Raw genomic sequence first — 17,601 nt, 5'->3', positions numbered from 1 at the left:
AATGAAATAATTTGTTAGTTTGACATGCTACAGGGAACTATGTACCTGTACATTAATGCTGTGGAAAGACTTCCTGTTCACATAGTCTCCTTCATTTACTGAAGGAGCAATGATTGGAATGTGAGTGCCATCTATACAGCCAATCACGCCTGGGAACCCTGAAAATAAATGTGCAATTTAAGTAGTAGTCCAAGTATCACCACATCATACATTAAGTTTTGGTCATCCTGATACCTGCAATTTTGTGGCATCCCTCTTTGATAAATCTTGTGGGTCTATGACCGGGGAACACCACAAACGAGTGCAGGAGACGTTTCAGTGCAACTGTAACATTCCTGACTGCCCGACAGACGGTAGCCTTGGAAACGTGCTCAGCGTCACCAATATTATACAGAAAGCTCCCGTTTGCAAGAAACCGAAGTGCAATACAAATAATATGCAATGAACTGAGAGCATGTCCGCGATGTGTCACATGCGTAATATATGGCCTGAGGATGTTATCCAAATAAATTATAGATTGTGCTGAGAAACGGTAACGTTCGCACAGAAAATCATCAGGAAATGATAAAATGTCCAAACGCGCTCTGATCACTCTCTCCCGGCGGAGAGCTCTGCGGAGAATTTGGGCTTCACGATCTACTGGCTCTTCAAGGAAGTGGCACGCCATGTCCGACACTTCCTACTGTCAGGTTTCCGACAAAGGGGCGGAGACAGTCAGGGTTAGTTGTAGTAAACCTGCTAGGGGGCAGGTTAGCTTCACGGAGTGTGTCGTCATAGTGACTCACTCAGGCTGCAGCTGAACTCGCTTTGTGAAACCGAAAACCCAGAGTTTTCGTTAACTCAGGGTATACTTACTCAGTTTTTCCACTAAACCGGCTTCCTGAAACAGGGCCCTGGTTATTAGATGCTGCTCCAGCCAGCCAGTGAATCCCCCGCCGCCCCGCCCTCTCCTCCCTGTGCCGCAAGCAGCAGGCACACTTCGCAAACGGAGGGCGCCCTTACTAAATGGGCGATAGAAAACCAATTGGTTTCTATTGGTTTGCCATCCCTAAAATGCGCTGGCAGGATGTCGGGGCAGCCGATGCCCATGATGCCGCCCTGGGCAACCGTGTAAAAACCGCTACTGGTTACGATTTTACAATAACCTATAAAGGTTAGTATTTAAACTAAATAAGATGCTGCGTTTATTGAAAATTTCTCTCAGCAAACGTTGTAAAGTCAAATGAAAGCCAAATAAAACGGGAAAATTAAAGTAACTGTACAGCGTCTTTTATCCAGTATAGCATCATAAAATCAGACAGATGTGACATTAACCAAAAACACCTAAATGTACCAGAATAACGGGAATAATTGATTCGATTAAATTGCCTGTATTTTTATAGCGCCGTACTTAATCCTTATGGTATGGAGGACCACAAGAGCCACGCATCGAAATAAAGAATTCTGTGCTAAAATAATGAATTGTAGAATAAATTCTGCATTTGTAAATTCATTTTTGAATTCCAATTTAATAAACTGCATTTCAAAATCATTTTTCCAATTGCATTTCAAAATATATTTTTTAATTCCAACTTAATAATCTGCATTTCAAAATCCTTTTTCCATTTGCACTTTAATAAACTGCATTTCAAAATCCATTTCTTTTTCCTGTTCGCTCTGGGATTAGCTGCTGGATTACCTTTTCAATTAACAACTTCTTTGCGGCTATTCAAATTAGCCACACCATGGGATGTAAGGAGCTCTCTGATTGGTTGGACAGATACAGGCTGTCTGCCTGGATTTTTCTAGCTCATAGCTTCGCCCTGCTAAGAAGCGTGTGTGCTTGTACAAAGGCCGTTCAGCCTCAGGATGACCACTCGGCTCGACACGGATATGTGAAGAATGAAGGGACCCTGCAGCGCAACGGAGAGCCCAACCTCTGACTGATGTGGTGTATTCATAATTGTCTCTGGTACATTTGTTGTATGGGCAGTATGTGTTCATTGTTTGATTGTGTAATTACGTGTTACGCACTGGCAATGCATGCCGGTAGAGGGTAATACAGGAAGTAAAAGAGATGGTCTTACCGCACACAGTGGTCCCACGTACTTATTCAGATTCAGAGTAAGAATCACACATGGTGTCAGAAGTGCTGTGTGACTTGTAAGGCTCCATACATCTGCCGAGTGTGAGGAGAAGGGGAAGGTGGAAACAAAATGCCGAATGACGACGTAGACGATCGTCCGAGGGCAGGAGTTAGCACCGCAGCTAGCAATCCCAACGCTACATTTAGCATCCAACCACCGGAGCCCTTTGATTTTTCCAAACCACACGAATGGACAAGATGGGTCCGTCGCTTCGAGAGATTCCGTCAGGCAAGTAATCTGTCTTCGAGTTCGGAGGAAAATCAAGTGAACGCTCTCATATATTGTATGGGAGACGAAGCGGATGACGTCCTGAGAGGACTAAAGTTAAGTGATGTAGACCAACGGGACTATGCTAAAGTGAGAGATAGCTTCCACAACTTTTTCATTGTCAGGAAAAATGTTGTTTATGAGCGCGCACGTTTTAATATGCGCAAACAAGAGCCGAATGAGACTGTTGATGCATTCGTGACTGCCTTGCATGCATTAGCAGAGCACTGTAACTACGGACCGCTCCACGATGAGCTGATAAGAGACAGAATAGTAGTGGGCTTGGCCGACACAAGGCTGTCTGAGCGCATGCAGATGGAAAAAGACTTGGACTTGGATAAAGCTATAAATATGGCCAGGCAGTCAGAAGAAATCAAAAAGCAACAGTCAGCTTTGAGAAGTGAAACAAATGTAATGCATGTAAATGCGAAAACAGTTGAGTGATACAAAAGCACGACAAAACAAAGTTCAACATGTTCAAAAATAAAACTGTCAAAACACAACAGCAATATAGCAAGAGACAAAGTAATAAATGCTACAAGTGCGGAGGCTCTCCACATCCGAAACCTGAGTGCCCAGCAAATGATGCAAAATGTCATTTATGTGGAAAAAAAGGTCACTACCAGCGAGTCTGCAGACAAAGCAAGACAGTGCAAAGTATTGAGGAGGAAGAGGAGCAAGGTTTCTTCCTAGGCTCAGTTTCCAGTGACGGCCAGGCGTGGACAGCCATCATACAAGTGAAAGATGCAAAAATCACTTTCAAACTGGATACTGGAGCAGATGTGACTGTAATAGCTGACTCGGACTTATCAAAGATTTTTGCTAATGAGCACCGACCAGTTCTCCAGCAGCCAAAAAAACCTTTGTTAGGCCCTGGAAAAACACCACTGGAAGTTGCAGGTTTTACAAAGCTACAGCTCAAGTATGGAGCGAAACAGACAACAGAGAAGGTCTATGTTGTAAGAAACCTGAGCACTCCACTGCTAGGCCTGCCCGCCATTACAGCTCTTGGCCTGCTGGTGCGAGTTGACGCGGTTTCAATGGACACTCTGAAGACTACTTACCCTAAACTTTGCAATGGTCTAGGGAAAGTGCAGCGGGCCTTTCACATTAAACTCAATGCTGTGCCGTGCTCACTCAAAACTCCGCGAAGGCTTCCTCTGCCTCTAATGGGAAGGGTAAAGGAGGAACTCCAACGAATGGAAGAGCTTGGTGTCATTACCCGAGTTGAGGAACCAACGGATTGGTGTGCCGGCATGGTTGTTGTTCCAAAGAAAAACAGCCCTAGGCTAAGACTTTGCGTAGACTTTACCGGACTAAATGAGTATGTGTGCAGGGAAAAATATGTGCTGCCATTGGTTGAACAAAGTCTCGGAATGCTCGCAGGAGCCAAAGTGTTTAGCAAACTGGATGCCAACATGGGCTTCTGGCAGATTCCCCTGTCCAATGAGTCTGCCAAACTCACCACCTTCATCACACCCTTTGGGCGGTTCCACTTTAACCGCCTATCGTTTGGGATCAACTCAGCACCCGAACACTTTCAGCGCATGATGGCGGAGGTCGTCGAGGGTCTCGAAGGAGTGGTGTGTCACATTGACGATGTGTTGGTGTGGGGACGTAACCATCAGGAGCATGATTCCCGTCTCCATGCTACACTGCAAATACTGGAAAAAGCAGGCATAATGCTGAATGTTGAAAAATGCGAGCTCTCCCAGAGCAAGGTTGCTTTCTTGGGTCACATCATAGCGGATACAGGAATCAGTCCTGACCCGAAGAAAACGGAGGCAATTACAGAAATGACAGAGCCAACTAATGTGTCAGAGTTGCGCAGTTTTCTGGGCATGGTGAATCAAGTGGGCAAGTTCATCCCCCATTTAGCTGAAAAAGACAAAGCCCTGCGAGATCTTCTTTCCAAAAAGAACGCATGGTATTGGGGAACTGACCAAGTGAGAGCTTTCAAAACATTACGAGATGCCCTGACCTCACCCCCAGTGCTCGCAATGTATGACCCGAACAGAGACATTAAAGTATCAGCAGATGCTTCATCCTATGGTCTCGGAGGTGTTCTTTTGCAGCTGTGGGAAGAAGGATGGCGACCAGTGGCGTATGCATCGAGGTCCCTTTCTCCTACAGAACAACGATACGCACAAGTGGAAAAAGAGGCACTGGCATCTACATGGGCGTGTGAGCGTTTTCGTGATTTCCTGATTGGTAAACATTTTTGTCTTGAAACGAACCACAAACCTCTTGTTTCCTTACTGGGAGGACAAGCTCTGGATCTCTTGCCACCCAGGATCCAGCGATTCAGAATGAGACTCATGCATTACTCGTACACTGTGCAGTACGCCCCAGGGGAATCGCTCTGGACAGCAGATACTTTGTCCCGCTCACCTCTGAAAAAAACCAATGAACCTGTCAGACAAAGAGCTAATGGAAAGCACAGACATATATGTGGACAGTATTGTAGCAAACATGCCTGTCAGTTCATCATATATGCAAACACTGAAGGAGCAACTGAAAAGCGACAGTGTGTGTGCTCGCGTCATGGACATGTGCACCGAAGGCTGGCCAGAACATGCAAAACAAGAGCCTTTACTGCGAAATTACTGGCCTAACCGAGTCACACTCACTGTTGAAGACGGCCTTTTGTTAAAAGACACACGGCTTGTCATTCCTTCAGCAATGAGAAACGAGGTGCTGGAAAAACTACACGAAGGACACCAAGGTGTTGTAAAATGTAAAGCACGTGCACGCCAAACAGTGTGGTGGTCCGGGTTGAGTCAACAAATCTCTGAGATGGTGCTCAAGTGCAAAACGTGTATTCAAGAAAGACACAATAACAGTGAGCCACTCATGCCAACAGAATACCCTGCCCGCCCATGGCAGAGAGTGGGCACAGATCTTTTCGAGCTGGGAGGGAAAACTTACCTTCTCGCTCTTGACTATCACTCTAGATTTGTCGAGATTGCTTTGTTAAACAGGACAAAATCAAACGACGTCATTACTCACCTGAAATCTTTCTTTGCCCGTCATGGCATCCCAGAGGTCCTCATGTCTGATAATGGGCCACAGTATTCAGGTCAAATCTTTACAGACTTTGCAGCAGCATACGGCTTTAAACACATCACAAGCAGTCCCAAATTTCCGCAAAGTAATGGAGAAGCAGAACGTGCTGTGCAGACTGTAAAAAATCTTCTGAAAAAAGCAGCTGATCCTTATCTAGCTCTTCTTGCCTATAGAGCTACACCACTGCAGTCCGGATACAGCCCTGCAGAGCTTTTAATGGGCAGACGTCTGCAAACCACACTGCCGATGCTTCCATTGCAGCTGGAGCCTACACTGCCGGACAACGCACTGCTCGCTCAAAAGGAAAGGGAGAAGAGGATGATGGACATGGCAAACTTCAACAGGCGCCACCGCGCAAAACCTTTATGCAGCCTGTCCCCAGGAGAGCAAGTTTGGGTGACTGATGTCAAAACTCCAGGCACTGTTATCCAAAAGCACTCTACACCCCGATCATACACAGTGGAGTTAGCACAAGGGACTGTGAGGCGTAATCGTGTGCATTTGATTCCTTTAAGTTCACCTGTGCATGAACCTGCTAATGTGCCTGTGTTGCAGAAGCCTCAAACACCCAGTGTGATCCCTGCTACACCTGTTAACACTAATGTGGTCAGAACCAAGTCAGGGAGGCCAGAAACGGCCCTAACCAATCTGGCGCCCTAGGCAAGATTTTAGGTGGCGCCCCCCTACATCAGCAGTGTAGTGTAATGTTGTAACAAATAATATTTCTATTAAATAAGCTTTACTTTGCATTTTAATTAACGTGGGATTATTTTTTGTATTTAGAAATAATAGTACGAACTTTTTTTTTTCTTTTTTTTTTTTTCAACATTTGTGGCACTGGCGTGGCGCCCCCTGATGGACGGCGCCCTTAGCATTTGCCTATACGGCCTATGCCACGGGCCGGCCCTGAGGGAGGCCAATAGTTAAACCTAAAAAGTTAGATCTGTAAGAGAAAAAAAAGTTGTTATATAACTGTGTTATAATGGTTTTGTAGAGCACAGTAAAATAAATCTAAAGAGAGTTGTCAAAAAAAGAAAAGAAAAAGAAAACAAAAACAAAAGGTTAAAAATGTAATGCAGATTGTTTGCCAGATGTTCTTGTATGGCTTTGAAAAAGAGAAAAAAAAAAATCAAGAGGTAGTCTGGTTGAAAGTTCTGTCCTGAGAAAAGTAATATTCTGTTTTTGTTTACAAGGGGAGATGTGGTGTATTCATAATTGTCTCTGGTACATTTGTTGTATGGGCAGTATGTGTTCATTGTTTGATTGTGTAATTACGTGTTACGCACTGGCAATGCATGCCGGTAGAGGGTAATACAGGAAGTAAAAGAGATGGTCTTACCGCACACAGTGGTCCCACGTACTTATTCAGATTCAGAGTAAGAATCACACATGGTGTCAGAAGTGCTGTGTGACTTGTAAGGCTCCATACATCTGCCGAGTGTGAGGAGAAGGGGAAGGTGGAAACAAAATGCCGAATGACGACGTAGACGATCGTCCGAGGGCAGGAGTTAGCACCGCAGCTAGCAATCCCAACGCTACATTTAGCATCCAACCACCGGAGCCCTTTGATTTTTCCAAACCACACGAATGGACAAGATGGGTCCGTCGCTTCGAGAGATTCCGTCAGGCAAGTAATCTGTCTTCGAGTTCGGAGGAAAATCAAGTGAACGCTCTCATATATTGTATGGGAGACGAAGCGGATGACGTCCTGAGAGGACTAAAGTTAAGTGATGTAGACCAACGGGACTATGCTAAAGTGAGAGATAGCTTCCACAACTTTTTCATTGTCAGGAAAAATGTTGTTTATGAGCGCGCACGTTTTAATATGCGCAAACAAGAGCCGAATGAGACTGTTGATGCATTCGTGACTGCCTTGCATGCATTAGCAGAGCACTGTAACTACGGACCGCTCCACGATGAGCTGATAAGAGACAGAATAGTAGTGGGCTTGGCCGACACAAGGCTGTCTGAGCGCATGCAGATGGAAAAAGACTTGGACTTGGATAAAGCTATAAATATGGCCAGGCAGTCAGAAGAAATCAAAAAGCAACAGTCAGCTTTGAGAAGTGAAACAAATGTAATGCATGTAAATGCGAAAACAGTTGAGTGATACAAAAGCACGACAAAACAAAGTTCAACATGTTCAAAAATAAAACTGTCAAAACACAACAGCAATATAGCAAGAGACAAAGTAATAAATGCTACAAGTGCGGAGGCTCTCCACATCCGAAACCTGAGTGCCCAGCAAATGATGCAAAATGTCATTTATGTGGAAAAAAAGGTCACTACCAGCGAGTCTGCAGACAAAGCAAGACAGTGCAAAGTATTGAGGAGGAAGAGGAGCAAGGTTTCTTCCTAGGCTCAGTTTCCAGTGACGGCCAGGCGTGGACAGCCATCATACAAGTGAAAGATGCAAAAATCACTTTCAAACTGGATACTGGAGCAGATGTGACTGTAATAGCTGACTCGGACTTATCAAAGATTTTTGCTAATGAGCACCGACCAGTTCTCCAGCAGCCAAAAAAACCTTTGTTAGGCCCTGGAAAAACACCACTGGAAGTTGCAGGTTTTACAAAGCTACAGCTCAAGTATGGAGCGAAACAGACAACAGAGAAGGTCTATGTTGTAAGAAACCTGAGCACTCCACTGCTAGGCCTGCCCGCCATTACAGCTCTTGGCCTGCTGGTGCGAGTTGACGCGGTTTCAATGGACACTCTGAAGACTACTTACCCTAAACTTTGCAATGGTCTAGGGAAAGTGCAGCGGGCCTTTCACATTAAACTCAATGCTGTGCCGTGCTCACTCAAAACTCCGCGAAGGCTTCCTCTGCCTCTAATGGGAAGGGTAAAGGAGGAACTCCAACGAATGGAAGAGCTTGGTGTCATTACCCGAGTTGAGGAACCAACGGATTGGTGTGCCGGCATGGTTGTTGTTCCAAAGAAAAACAGCCCTAGGCTAAGACTTTGCGTAGACTTTACCGGACTAAATGAGTATGTGTGCAGGGAAAAATATGTGCTGCCATCGGTTGAACAAAGTCTCGGAATGCTCGCAGGAGCCAAAGTGTTTAGCAAACTGGATGCCAACATGGGCTTCTGGCAGATTCCCCTGTCCAATGAGTCTGCCAAACTCACCACCTTCATCACACCCTTTGGGCGGTTCCACTTTAACCGCCTATCGTTTGGGATCAACTCAGCACCCGAACACTTTCAGCGCATGATGGCGGAGGTCGTCGAGGGTCTCGAAGGAGTGGTGTGTCACATTGACGATGTGTTGGTGTGGGGACGTAACCATCAGGAGCATGATTCCCGTCTCCATGCTACACTGCAAATACTGGAAAAAGCAGGCATAATGCTGAATGTTGAAAAATGCGAGCTCTCCCAGAGCAAGGTTGCTTTCTTGGGTCACATCATAGCGGATACAGGAATCAGTCCTGACCCGAAGAAAACGGAGGCAATTACAGAAATGACAGAGCCAACTAATGTGTCAGAGTTGCGCAGTTTTCTGGGCATGGTGAATCAAGTGGGCAAGTTCATCCCCCATTTAGCTGAAAAAGACAAAGCCCTGCGAGATCTTCTTTCCAAAAAGAACGCATGGTATTGGGGAACTGACCAAGTGAGAGCTTTCAAAACATTACGAGATGCCCTGACCTCACCCCCAGTGCTCGCAATGTATGACCCGAACAGAGACATTAAAGTATCAGCAGATGCTTCATCCTATGGTCTCGGAGGTGTTCTTTTGCAGCTGTGGGAAGAAGGATGGCGACCAGTGGCGTATGCATCGAGGTCCCTTTCTCCTACAGAACAACGATACGCACAAGTGGAAAAAGAGGCACTGGCATCTACATGGGCGTGTGAGCGTTTTCGTGATTTCCTGATTGGTAAACATTTTTGTCTTGAAACGAACCACAAACCTCTTGTTTCCTTACTGGGAGGACAAGCTCTGGATCTCTTGCCACCCAGGATCCAGCGATTCAGAATGAGACTCATGCATTACTCGTACACTGTGCAGTACGCCCCAGGGGAATCGCTCTGGACAGCAGATACTTTGTCCCGCTCACCTCTGAAAAAAACCAATGAACCTGTCAGACAAAGAGCTAATGGAAAGCACAGACATATATGTGGACAGTATTGTAGCAAACATGCCTGTCAGTTCATCATATATGCAAACACTGAAGGAGCAACTGAAAAGCGACAGTGTGTGTGCTCGCGTCATGGACATGTGCACCGAAGGCTGGCCAGAACATGCAAAACAAGAGCCTTTACTGCGAAATTACTGGCCTAACCGAGTCACACTCACTGTTGAAGACGGCCTTTTGTTAAAAGACACACGGCTTGTCATTCCTTCAGCAATGAGAAACGAGGTGCTGGAAAAACTACACGAAGGACACCAAGGTGTTGTAAAATGTAAAGCACGTGCACGCCAAACAGTGTGGTGGTCCGGGTTGAGTCAACAAATCTCTGAGATGGTGCTCAAGTGCAAAACGTGTATTCAAGAAAGACACAATAACAGTGAGCCACTCATGCCAACAGAATACCCTGCCCGCCCATGGCAGAGAGTGGGCACAGATCTTTTCGAGCTGGGAGGGAAAACTTACCTTCTCGCTCTTGACTATCACTCTAGATTTGTCGAGATTGCTTTGTTAAACAGGACAAAATCAAACGACGTCATTACTCACCTGAAATCTTTCTTTGCCCGTCATGGCATCCCAGAGGTCCTCATGTCTGATAATGGGCCACAGTATTCAGGTCAAATCTTTACAGACTTTGCAGCAGCATACGGCTTTAAACACATCACAAGCAGTCCCAAATTTCCGCAAAGTAATGGAGAAGCAGAACGTGCTGTGCAGACTGTAAAAAATCTTCTGAAAAAAGCAGCTGATCCTTATCTAGCTCTTCTTGCCTATAGAGCTACACCACTGCAGTCCGGATACAGCCCTGCAGAGCTTTTAATGGGCAGACGTCTGCAAACCACACTGCCGATGCTTCCATTGCAGCTGGAGCCTACACTGCCGGACAACGCACTGCTCGCTCAAAAGGAAAGGGAGAAGAGGATGATGGACATGGCAAACTTCAACAGGCGCCACCGCGCAAAACCTTTATGCAGCCTGTCCCCAGGAGAGCAAGTTTGGGTGACTGATGTCAAAACTCCAGGCACTGTTATCCAAAAGCACTCTACACCCCGATCATACACAGTGGAGTTAGCACAAGGGACTGTGAGGCGTAATCGTGTGCATTTGATTCCTTTAAGTTCACCTGTGCATGAACCTGCTAATGTGCCTGTGTTGCAGAAGCCTCAAACACCCAGTGTGATCCCTGCTACACCTGTTAACACTAATGTGGTCAGAACCAAGTCAGGGAGGCCAGAAACGGCCCTAACCAATCTGGCGCCCTAGGCAAGATTTTAGGTGGCGCCCCCCTACATCAGCAGTGTAGTGTAATGTTGTAACAAATAATATTTCTATTAAATAAGCTTTACTTTGCATTTTAATTAACGTGGGATTATTTTTTGTATTTAGAAATAATAGTACGAACTTTTTTTTTTCTTTTTTTTTTTTTCAACATTTGTGGCACTGGCGTGGCGCCCCCTGATGGACGGCGCCCTTAGCATTTGCCTATACGGCCTATGCCACGGGCCGGCCCTGAGGGAGGCCAATAGTTAAACCTAAAAAGTTAGATCTGTAAGAGAAAAAAAAGTTGTTATATAACTGTGTTATAATGGTTTTGTAGAGCACAGTAAAATAAATCTAAAGAGAGTTGTCAAAAAAAGAAAAGAAAAAGAAAACAAAAACAAAAGGTTAAAAATGTAATGCAGATTGTTTGCCAGATGTTCTTGTATGGCTTTGAAAAAGAGAAAAAAAAAAATCAAGAGGTAGTCTGGTTGAAAGTTCTGTCCTGAGAAAAGTAATATTCTGTTTTTGTTTACAAGGGGAGATGTGGTGTATTCATAATTGTCTCTGGTACATTTGTTGTATGGGCAGTATGTGTTCATTGTTTGATTGTGTAATTACGTGTTACGCACTGGCAATGCGTGCCGGTAGAGGGTAATACAGGAAGTAAAAGAGATGGTCTTACCGCACACAGTGGTCCCGCGTACTTATTCAGATTCAGAGTAAGAATCACACAACTGAGTCTGACCACCTGTTGAAGGTAACGTGCTAACATGGCTAACGCTAGCATCACCTTATGTAGCCCCGTTATTTTAAGGTCGCAGCTGTACGAGCTAGCTACGTGTTTTGTAAACTGCTGTGCTCTTCACAAATAAAGCTGGAAGCAGCTCAGACTACTAGAACCAGCACTGAGCCCTGTTACATTTATACAGTGTTAGAGCAATGGCTGCAGCCTACAGCCTTTAAACTAGAGATTAAAATGCTGACAGTAAACTCGTCAGTCCAGATGTTACCACATTACTCTATGGTACTTAGAGTTAAAACAACTGAGACAGGCTGATTAAAATAACAGCTGTCAGTTCTCTCATTCCTTATATCAAGACTGGAGACCACACTACTGATTTCAGTTCATTTAATATTTGAGTGCACAGATTCATTCTCAACTGGACATAAAGAATGATCAAAGGTTGTATATATGATCATCAAATATCATATCATCAAATCCCAGCCTCTAACACAGTGCGCTGAATCTTAGCTTTGAATGTCCAGTATAATATATATATATATATATATATATATATATATATATATATATATATATATATATATATATATATATATATATATATATATATATATATATATATTTGCCTGGGGATCCCGCAGGCAAATGGGAACCATGAAGAGGCCGCTAGAAAGGCTGCAACCACCAAGTACCTGCAGAGGGTCAGGCAAGTCCTGAGGAGTCAGCTGAATGGTAAGAACAAGATCCGGGCCATCAACACGTACGCCCTGCCCGTGATCAGGTACCCTGCTGGGGTAATAGGCTGGCCAAAGGAGGAGATAGAAGCCACTGACATAAAGACAAGAAAGCTCCTTACCATGCATGGAGGGTTTCACCCCAAGTCCAGCACCCTGAGGCTGTACGCTAAGCGGAAGGAAGGGGGCCGGGGACTGGTGAGTGTCAGCACCACAGTCCAGGATGAGACAAGGAACATCCAAGAATACATTGGGAAGATGGCCCCAACTGACCGAGTGCTCAGTGAATACCTCAGGCAGCAGAAACCCAAGAAAGAGGAGGGAGACGAGGAACCATCATGGAAGGACAGGCCCCTGCACGGTATGTACCACCGGCAGATAGAGGAGGTGGCTGATATCCAGAAATCCTACCAGTGGCTGGACAAAGCTGGACTGAAAGACAGCACAGAGGCACTAATCATGGCAGCACAAGAACAAGCTCTGAGTACAAGATCCATAGAGGCTGGGGTCTATCACACCAGGCAAGACCCCAGGTGCAGGCTGTGTAAAGATGCCCCAGAGACAATCCAGCACATAACAGCAGGGTGCAAGATGCTAGCAGGCAAGGCATACATGGAACGCCATAACCAAGTGGCCGGCATAGTGTACAGGAACATCTGTGCCGAGTATAACCTGGAAGTCCCGAGGTCAAAATGGGAGATGCCCCCAAGGGTGGTGGAGAATGACCGAGCTAAGATCCTGTGGGACTTCCAGATACAGACGGACAAAATGGTGGTGGCTAACCAACCGGACATAGTGGTGGTAGACAAACAGAAGAAGACGGCCGTAGTGATCGATGTAGCGGTTCCGAATGACAGCAATATCAGGAAGAAGGAACACGAGAAGCTGGAGAAATACCAAGGGCTCAGAGAAGAGCTCGAGAGGATGTGGAGGGTGAAGGTAACGGTGGTCCCCGTGGTAATCGGAGCACTAGGTGCGGTGACTCCCAAGCTAGGCGAGTGGCTCCAGCAGATCCCGGGAATAACATCGGAGATCTCTGTCCAGAAGAGCGCAGTCCTGGGAACAGCTAAGATACTGCGCAGGACCCTCAAGCTCCCAGGCCTCTGGTAGAGGACCCGAGCTTGAAGGATAAACCGCCCGCAGGGGCGTGCTGGGTGTTTATATATATATATATATATTTTTTTTTTTTTTTGGTCCAGTATATTCTAATCAATGCAATTTAAGCATTCACTGAACCTACAGTATCTACACCTGTGTGGCAAAGACACAGATAATGAAATTTAATTATTAATATAATTAGGGCTGGGCGATCTGGCCTAAAATCCATATCTTGATATAATTTGAAGCATGTGCGTAACGATATATATCGCGATGTATTCTTTTTTCTGTATAACGTAGTTTCCACACTATAAGGCACACTTAAAATCCTTTCATTTTCTCAAAAATTGAGTGTGCCTTATGTATGAATTCTGGTTGTGCTTACTGACCTCGAACTGATTTTGGCGAGCAGAAATCTGCTAAAAATGTTTTGGTTGATTGTCAGAGCATTACGGCTGCCGTAGTGAGAAGCTTCGCGGAGTAATCTGGGTCCAAAACTCCATCCCTTTCAGGTCCCAAAGTCAAACGAACACTGAGAGTTAAAAACGGTCTAAATTCTTTAATCTTTAATAAAATCATCAGTGTTGCTGCTTTAGCAGGTGTAACAATTAAGTTTAACATCCATGCATCCATGAAAACAGAAGTTATTAAATTTAACGGAGTTAGAAGTTAACAGGAAGTTAGCTCGCTAGTTTCCACCTAAACAAGACATACCATGTTCTGACTGAGAGATTTTTGAAACTAAGTAAAACGTACATCTCTGCTGTCACTTCCAACATAAATGAAGACAGGAAACTAAACAGCAGTGGCATTTGCAGGGTTAATGAAGTTGGACTACCTGGTATATAATGTTGTGCTACGTGATTGCTAGCGACACAGCTATGTTAGCATAACATTAGCACAGTGAAGCTGGAGGATGAACACCAACTTTTTTTCCACTCGATAAAAGTTAACGTGAGGGATTCTGGTGGTTAGGGACAAATGCAATCGCATAGCAGGATGCTATACACGGGCCAAACTTCAGTCAGGAGAACAACTGAGATTATTCATCCACAATACAAGGTTAGTTATTAATATACTGCAACAACATGGGAATAGAACAGCTGCGAGAGAATTCAACATTAATGAATCAATGTTACGGAAGTAACATTGATTCTCCTCCTTGAATCGCTACCTTAAGCACTGTGAGAATCATGTTCTTTGATTTCTCCAGTGCCTTCAACACTATTCTTCCCTCGGTTCTAAAGGACAAGCTGGTGAACTCTGGAGTGGACCATCACCTCACTACCTGGATCCTGGACTACCTCACCGACCGACCACAGTATGTGAGGACTCAGGGCTGTGTGTCGGACAGGGTCGTCTGCAGTACGGGGGCCCCACAGGGAACGGTTCTGGCTCCGTTCCTCTTCACCATCTACACTGCAGACTTCTCCCACAATTCCACCCAGTGCTTCCTGCAGAAGTTCTCTGATGACTCTGCAATAGTCGGCCTCATCACTGATGGGGACGACAAGGAGTACAGAGGTCTGACCCAAGCCTTTGTGGACTGGTGCCAGCTGAACTACCTCCAGATCAACGCCAGTAAAACCAAGGAACTGGTGGTAGACTTCCGCAGGCACAAGCATTCTCCACTGCAACCACTGAACATCCAAGGTATGGACATTGAGGCTGTGGACAGCTACAGGTACCTTGGTGTTCATCTGAACAATAGACTGGACTGGACTCATAACTCAGACGCCCTCTACAGGAAAGGGCAGAGCAGGCTGTACCTGCTGCGGAGACTCAGGTCGTTTGGAGTGGAGGGCCCACTCCTGAAGACCTTCTATGACTCTGTTGTGGCTTCTGCTATCTTTTATGGCGTGGTCTGCTGGGGCGGCAGCATCTCTGCTGGGGACAGGAAGAGACTGAACAGGGTGATCCGAAGGGCCAGCTCTGTTCTAGGATGCCCTCTGGACCCAGTGGAGGTGGTGAGTGACAGGAGAACGGCGGCTAAGCTGTCATCCCTGATGGACAACATCTCCCACCCCATGCAGCAGACTGTGACAGCACTGAGCAGCTCCTTCAGTGGGAGACTGCGGCATCCACGGTGTGGGACGGAGAGATTTCGCAGGTCTTTCCTCCCCACTGCTGTCAGACTCCATAATAAAGACTTTAACTGATCAAGCACACACATCCATACATATGCAATAATACTAAGTGCAATAATCCTTTCTGTCATCGTTGTATTTTTACTCAGTTGTATATAGTATTTGTATTTGTATTCTATTTTTATCTCATTGCATATTTATTTTATTTTATTCTACTGTATATAGTATTTTATTTTATTCTATTCTGTACAGTTGTGTACTGTATTTATTCTTATTGTATTCTAATTTTTGCCTCATGACTTTTGCACTGTCCACTCCTGCTGTGACAAAACAAATTTCCCACGTGTGGGACTAATAAAGGTTATCTTATCTTATCTTATCTTATCTTATCTTATCTTATCTTATCTTATCTTATCGTGGTAGAGGGGTTTGTGTGTCCCAGGGATCCCAGGGGCTATGTTGTCTGGGGGCTTTTGCCCCCTGGTAGGGTCTCCCATGGCAAATTGGTCCTGGGTGAGGGACCAGACAAAGAGCGATTCAGAAGACCCTTATGAAAAGAACATCGAGGGAACAGTTTACCCTGCCCGGGATAGGGTTACCGGGGCCCCGCCCTGGAGCCAGGCCCAGGGAGGGTGCCCGAGGGCGAGCGTCTGGTGGCCGGGCCTTAGTCCATGGGGCCTGGGTGCATTGTGTGCCGGGTGGCGGCCAGGAGCGGAGGCCCTGGCGGATTGACCCCCGGCTGCCAAGACTGGCAATAGGGACATGGAATGTCATCTCTCTGGTGGGCAAGGAGCCTGAGTTAGTGCGTGAGGTTGAGAGGTACCGGCTAGATATAGTCGGGCTCACCTCTATGCATGGCTTGGGCTCTGGAACCAGTCTCCTGGAGAGGGGCTGGACTCTGTCTCAGTCTGGAGTTGCCCCTGGGGAGAGGCGGCGGGCTGGGGTGGGTATTCTAATATACCCTCAGTCTTGCTGCGGGTACGTTGGGGTTTTTCCCGGTGGATGAGAGGGTTTGTTCCCTGCGCCTTAGGGTCGGGGAACGGGTCCTGACTGTCATCTGCGCTTATGCACCGAGTGGCAGTTCGGAGTACCCAGCCTTCTTAGAGTCCCTGGGGGGGGGGGTGCTGGAAGGTGCTCCACCTGGAGGCTCTGTTGTCCTGCTGGGAGACTTCAATGCCCACGTGGGTAACGACAGCGAGACCTGGAGGGGCGTGATTGGGAGGAGCGGCCTCCCTGATCTGAACCCGAGCGGTGCTTTGTTATTGGACTTCTGTGCTAATCACAGTTTGGCCATAACGAACACCTTGTTCGAACATAAGAGTGTCCATAAGTGCACGTGGCACCAGGACGCTCTAGGCCATAGGTCGATGATCGATTTTGTAATCGTATCACCAGACCTGCGACCATATGTTCTGGACACTTGGGTAAAGAGAGGGGCTGAGCTGTCAACTGATCACCACCTGGTGGTGAGTTGGATCAGGTGGCGGGGGAGGATGCTGGTGCACCTAAATGCGTAGTGAGGGTGTGCTGGGAACGTCTAGCAGAGGCCCCAGTCCGCGAGATCTTCAACGCACACCTCCGGCAGAGCTTCAACAGCATTCCGAGGGAGACTGGGGATATTGAGTCCGAATGGACCATGTTCAGCGTCTCCATTGCCGAAGCTGCTGCATTGATCTGCGGACGCAAGGTGGTTGGTGCCTGCCGTGGTGGTAATCCCCGAACCAAATGGTGGACACCAGAGGTGAAGGGAGCCACCAGGCTGAAGAAGGAGTCCTATCGGGCTTGGTTAGCCTGTGGGACTCCGGAGGCAGCCGACAGGTATCGACAGGCCAAGCGGAATGCGGCTCGGGCAGTGGCTGAAGCAAAAACTCGGGTGTGGGAGGAGTTCGGAGAGGCCATAGAAAAAGACTTTCGGACTGCCTCGAAGAGATTCTGGCAAACCGTCAGGCGTCTCAGGAGGGGAAAGCGGTGCTCTACCGGCACTGTGTATAGTGCTGGCGGAGCGCTGCTGACGTCGACTGAGAAAATTGTCAGGCAGTAACACTGGACCAGCGTTCTTTATCCTCTCGAGGATACTTCAGGGTGCATGGGA

At 46.4% G+C, this 17,601-nt stretch overlaps 1 protein-coding gene across 3 annotated transcripts in view; it reads left to right on the top strand.

Annotated features, from left to right (window-relative positions):
* Positions 1-1,776: 1,776 nt before the first annotated feature.
* The window catches only part of LOC146669419 (interferon-induced GTP-binding protein Mx-like), a 40,325-nt gene continuing 24,500 nt past the window's right edge, over positions 1,777-17,601 (top strand). For all 3 annotated transcript variants that reach the window (XM_085405993.1, XM_085405991.1, XM_085405994.1), the window contains exons 1-2: positions 1,777-1,927; positions 11,573-11,605. The gene's annotated coding sequence lies outside the window, so the exon portion shown is untranslated. The remainder of the gene's footprint in view (positions 1,928-11,572; positions 11,606-17,601) is intronic.

This window comes from Rhamphochromis longiceps, linkage group LG5, assembly GCF_057381845.1.
Source record: "Rhamphochromis longiceps isolate RC_006_pf linkage group LG5, R_longiceps_female_GT1.1, whole genome shotgun sequence".
In the NCBI taxonomy this organism is placed as follows: Eukaryota; Metazoa; Chordata; class Actinopteri; order Cichliformes; family Cichlidae; genus Rhamphochromis; species Rhamphochromis longiceps.
This window is presented reverse-complemented; position numbering and strand designations above follow the sequence as displayed.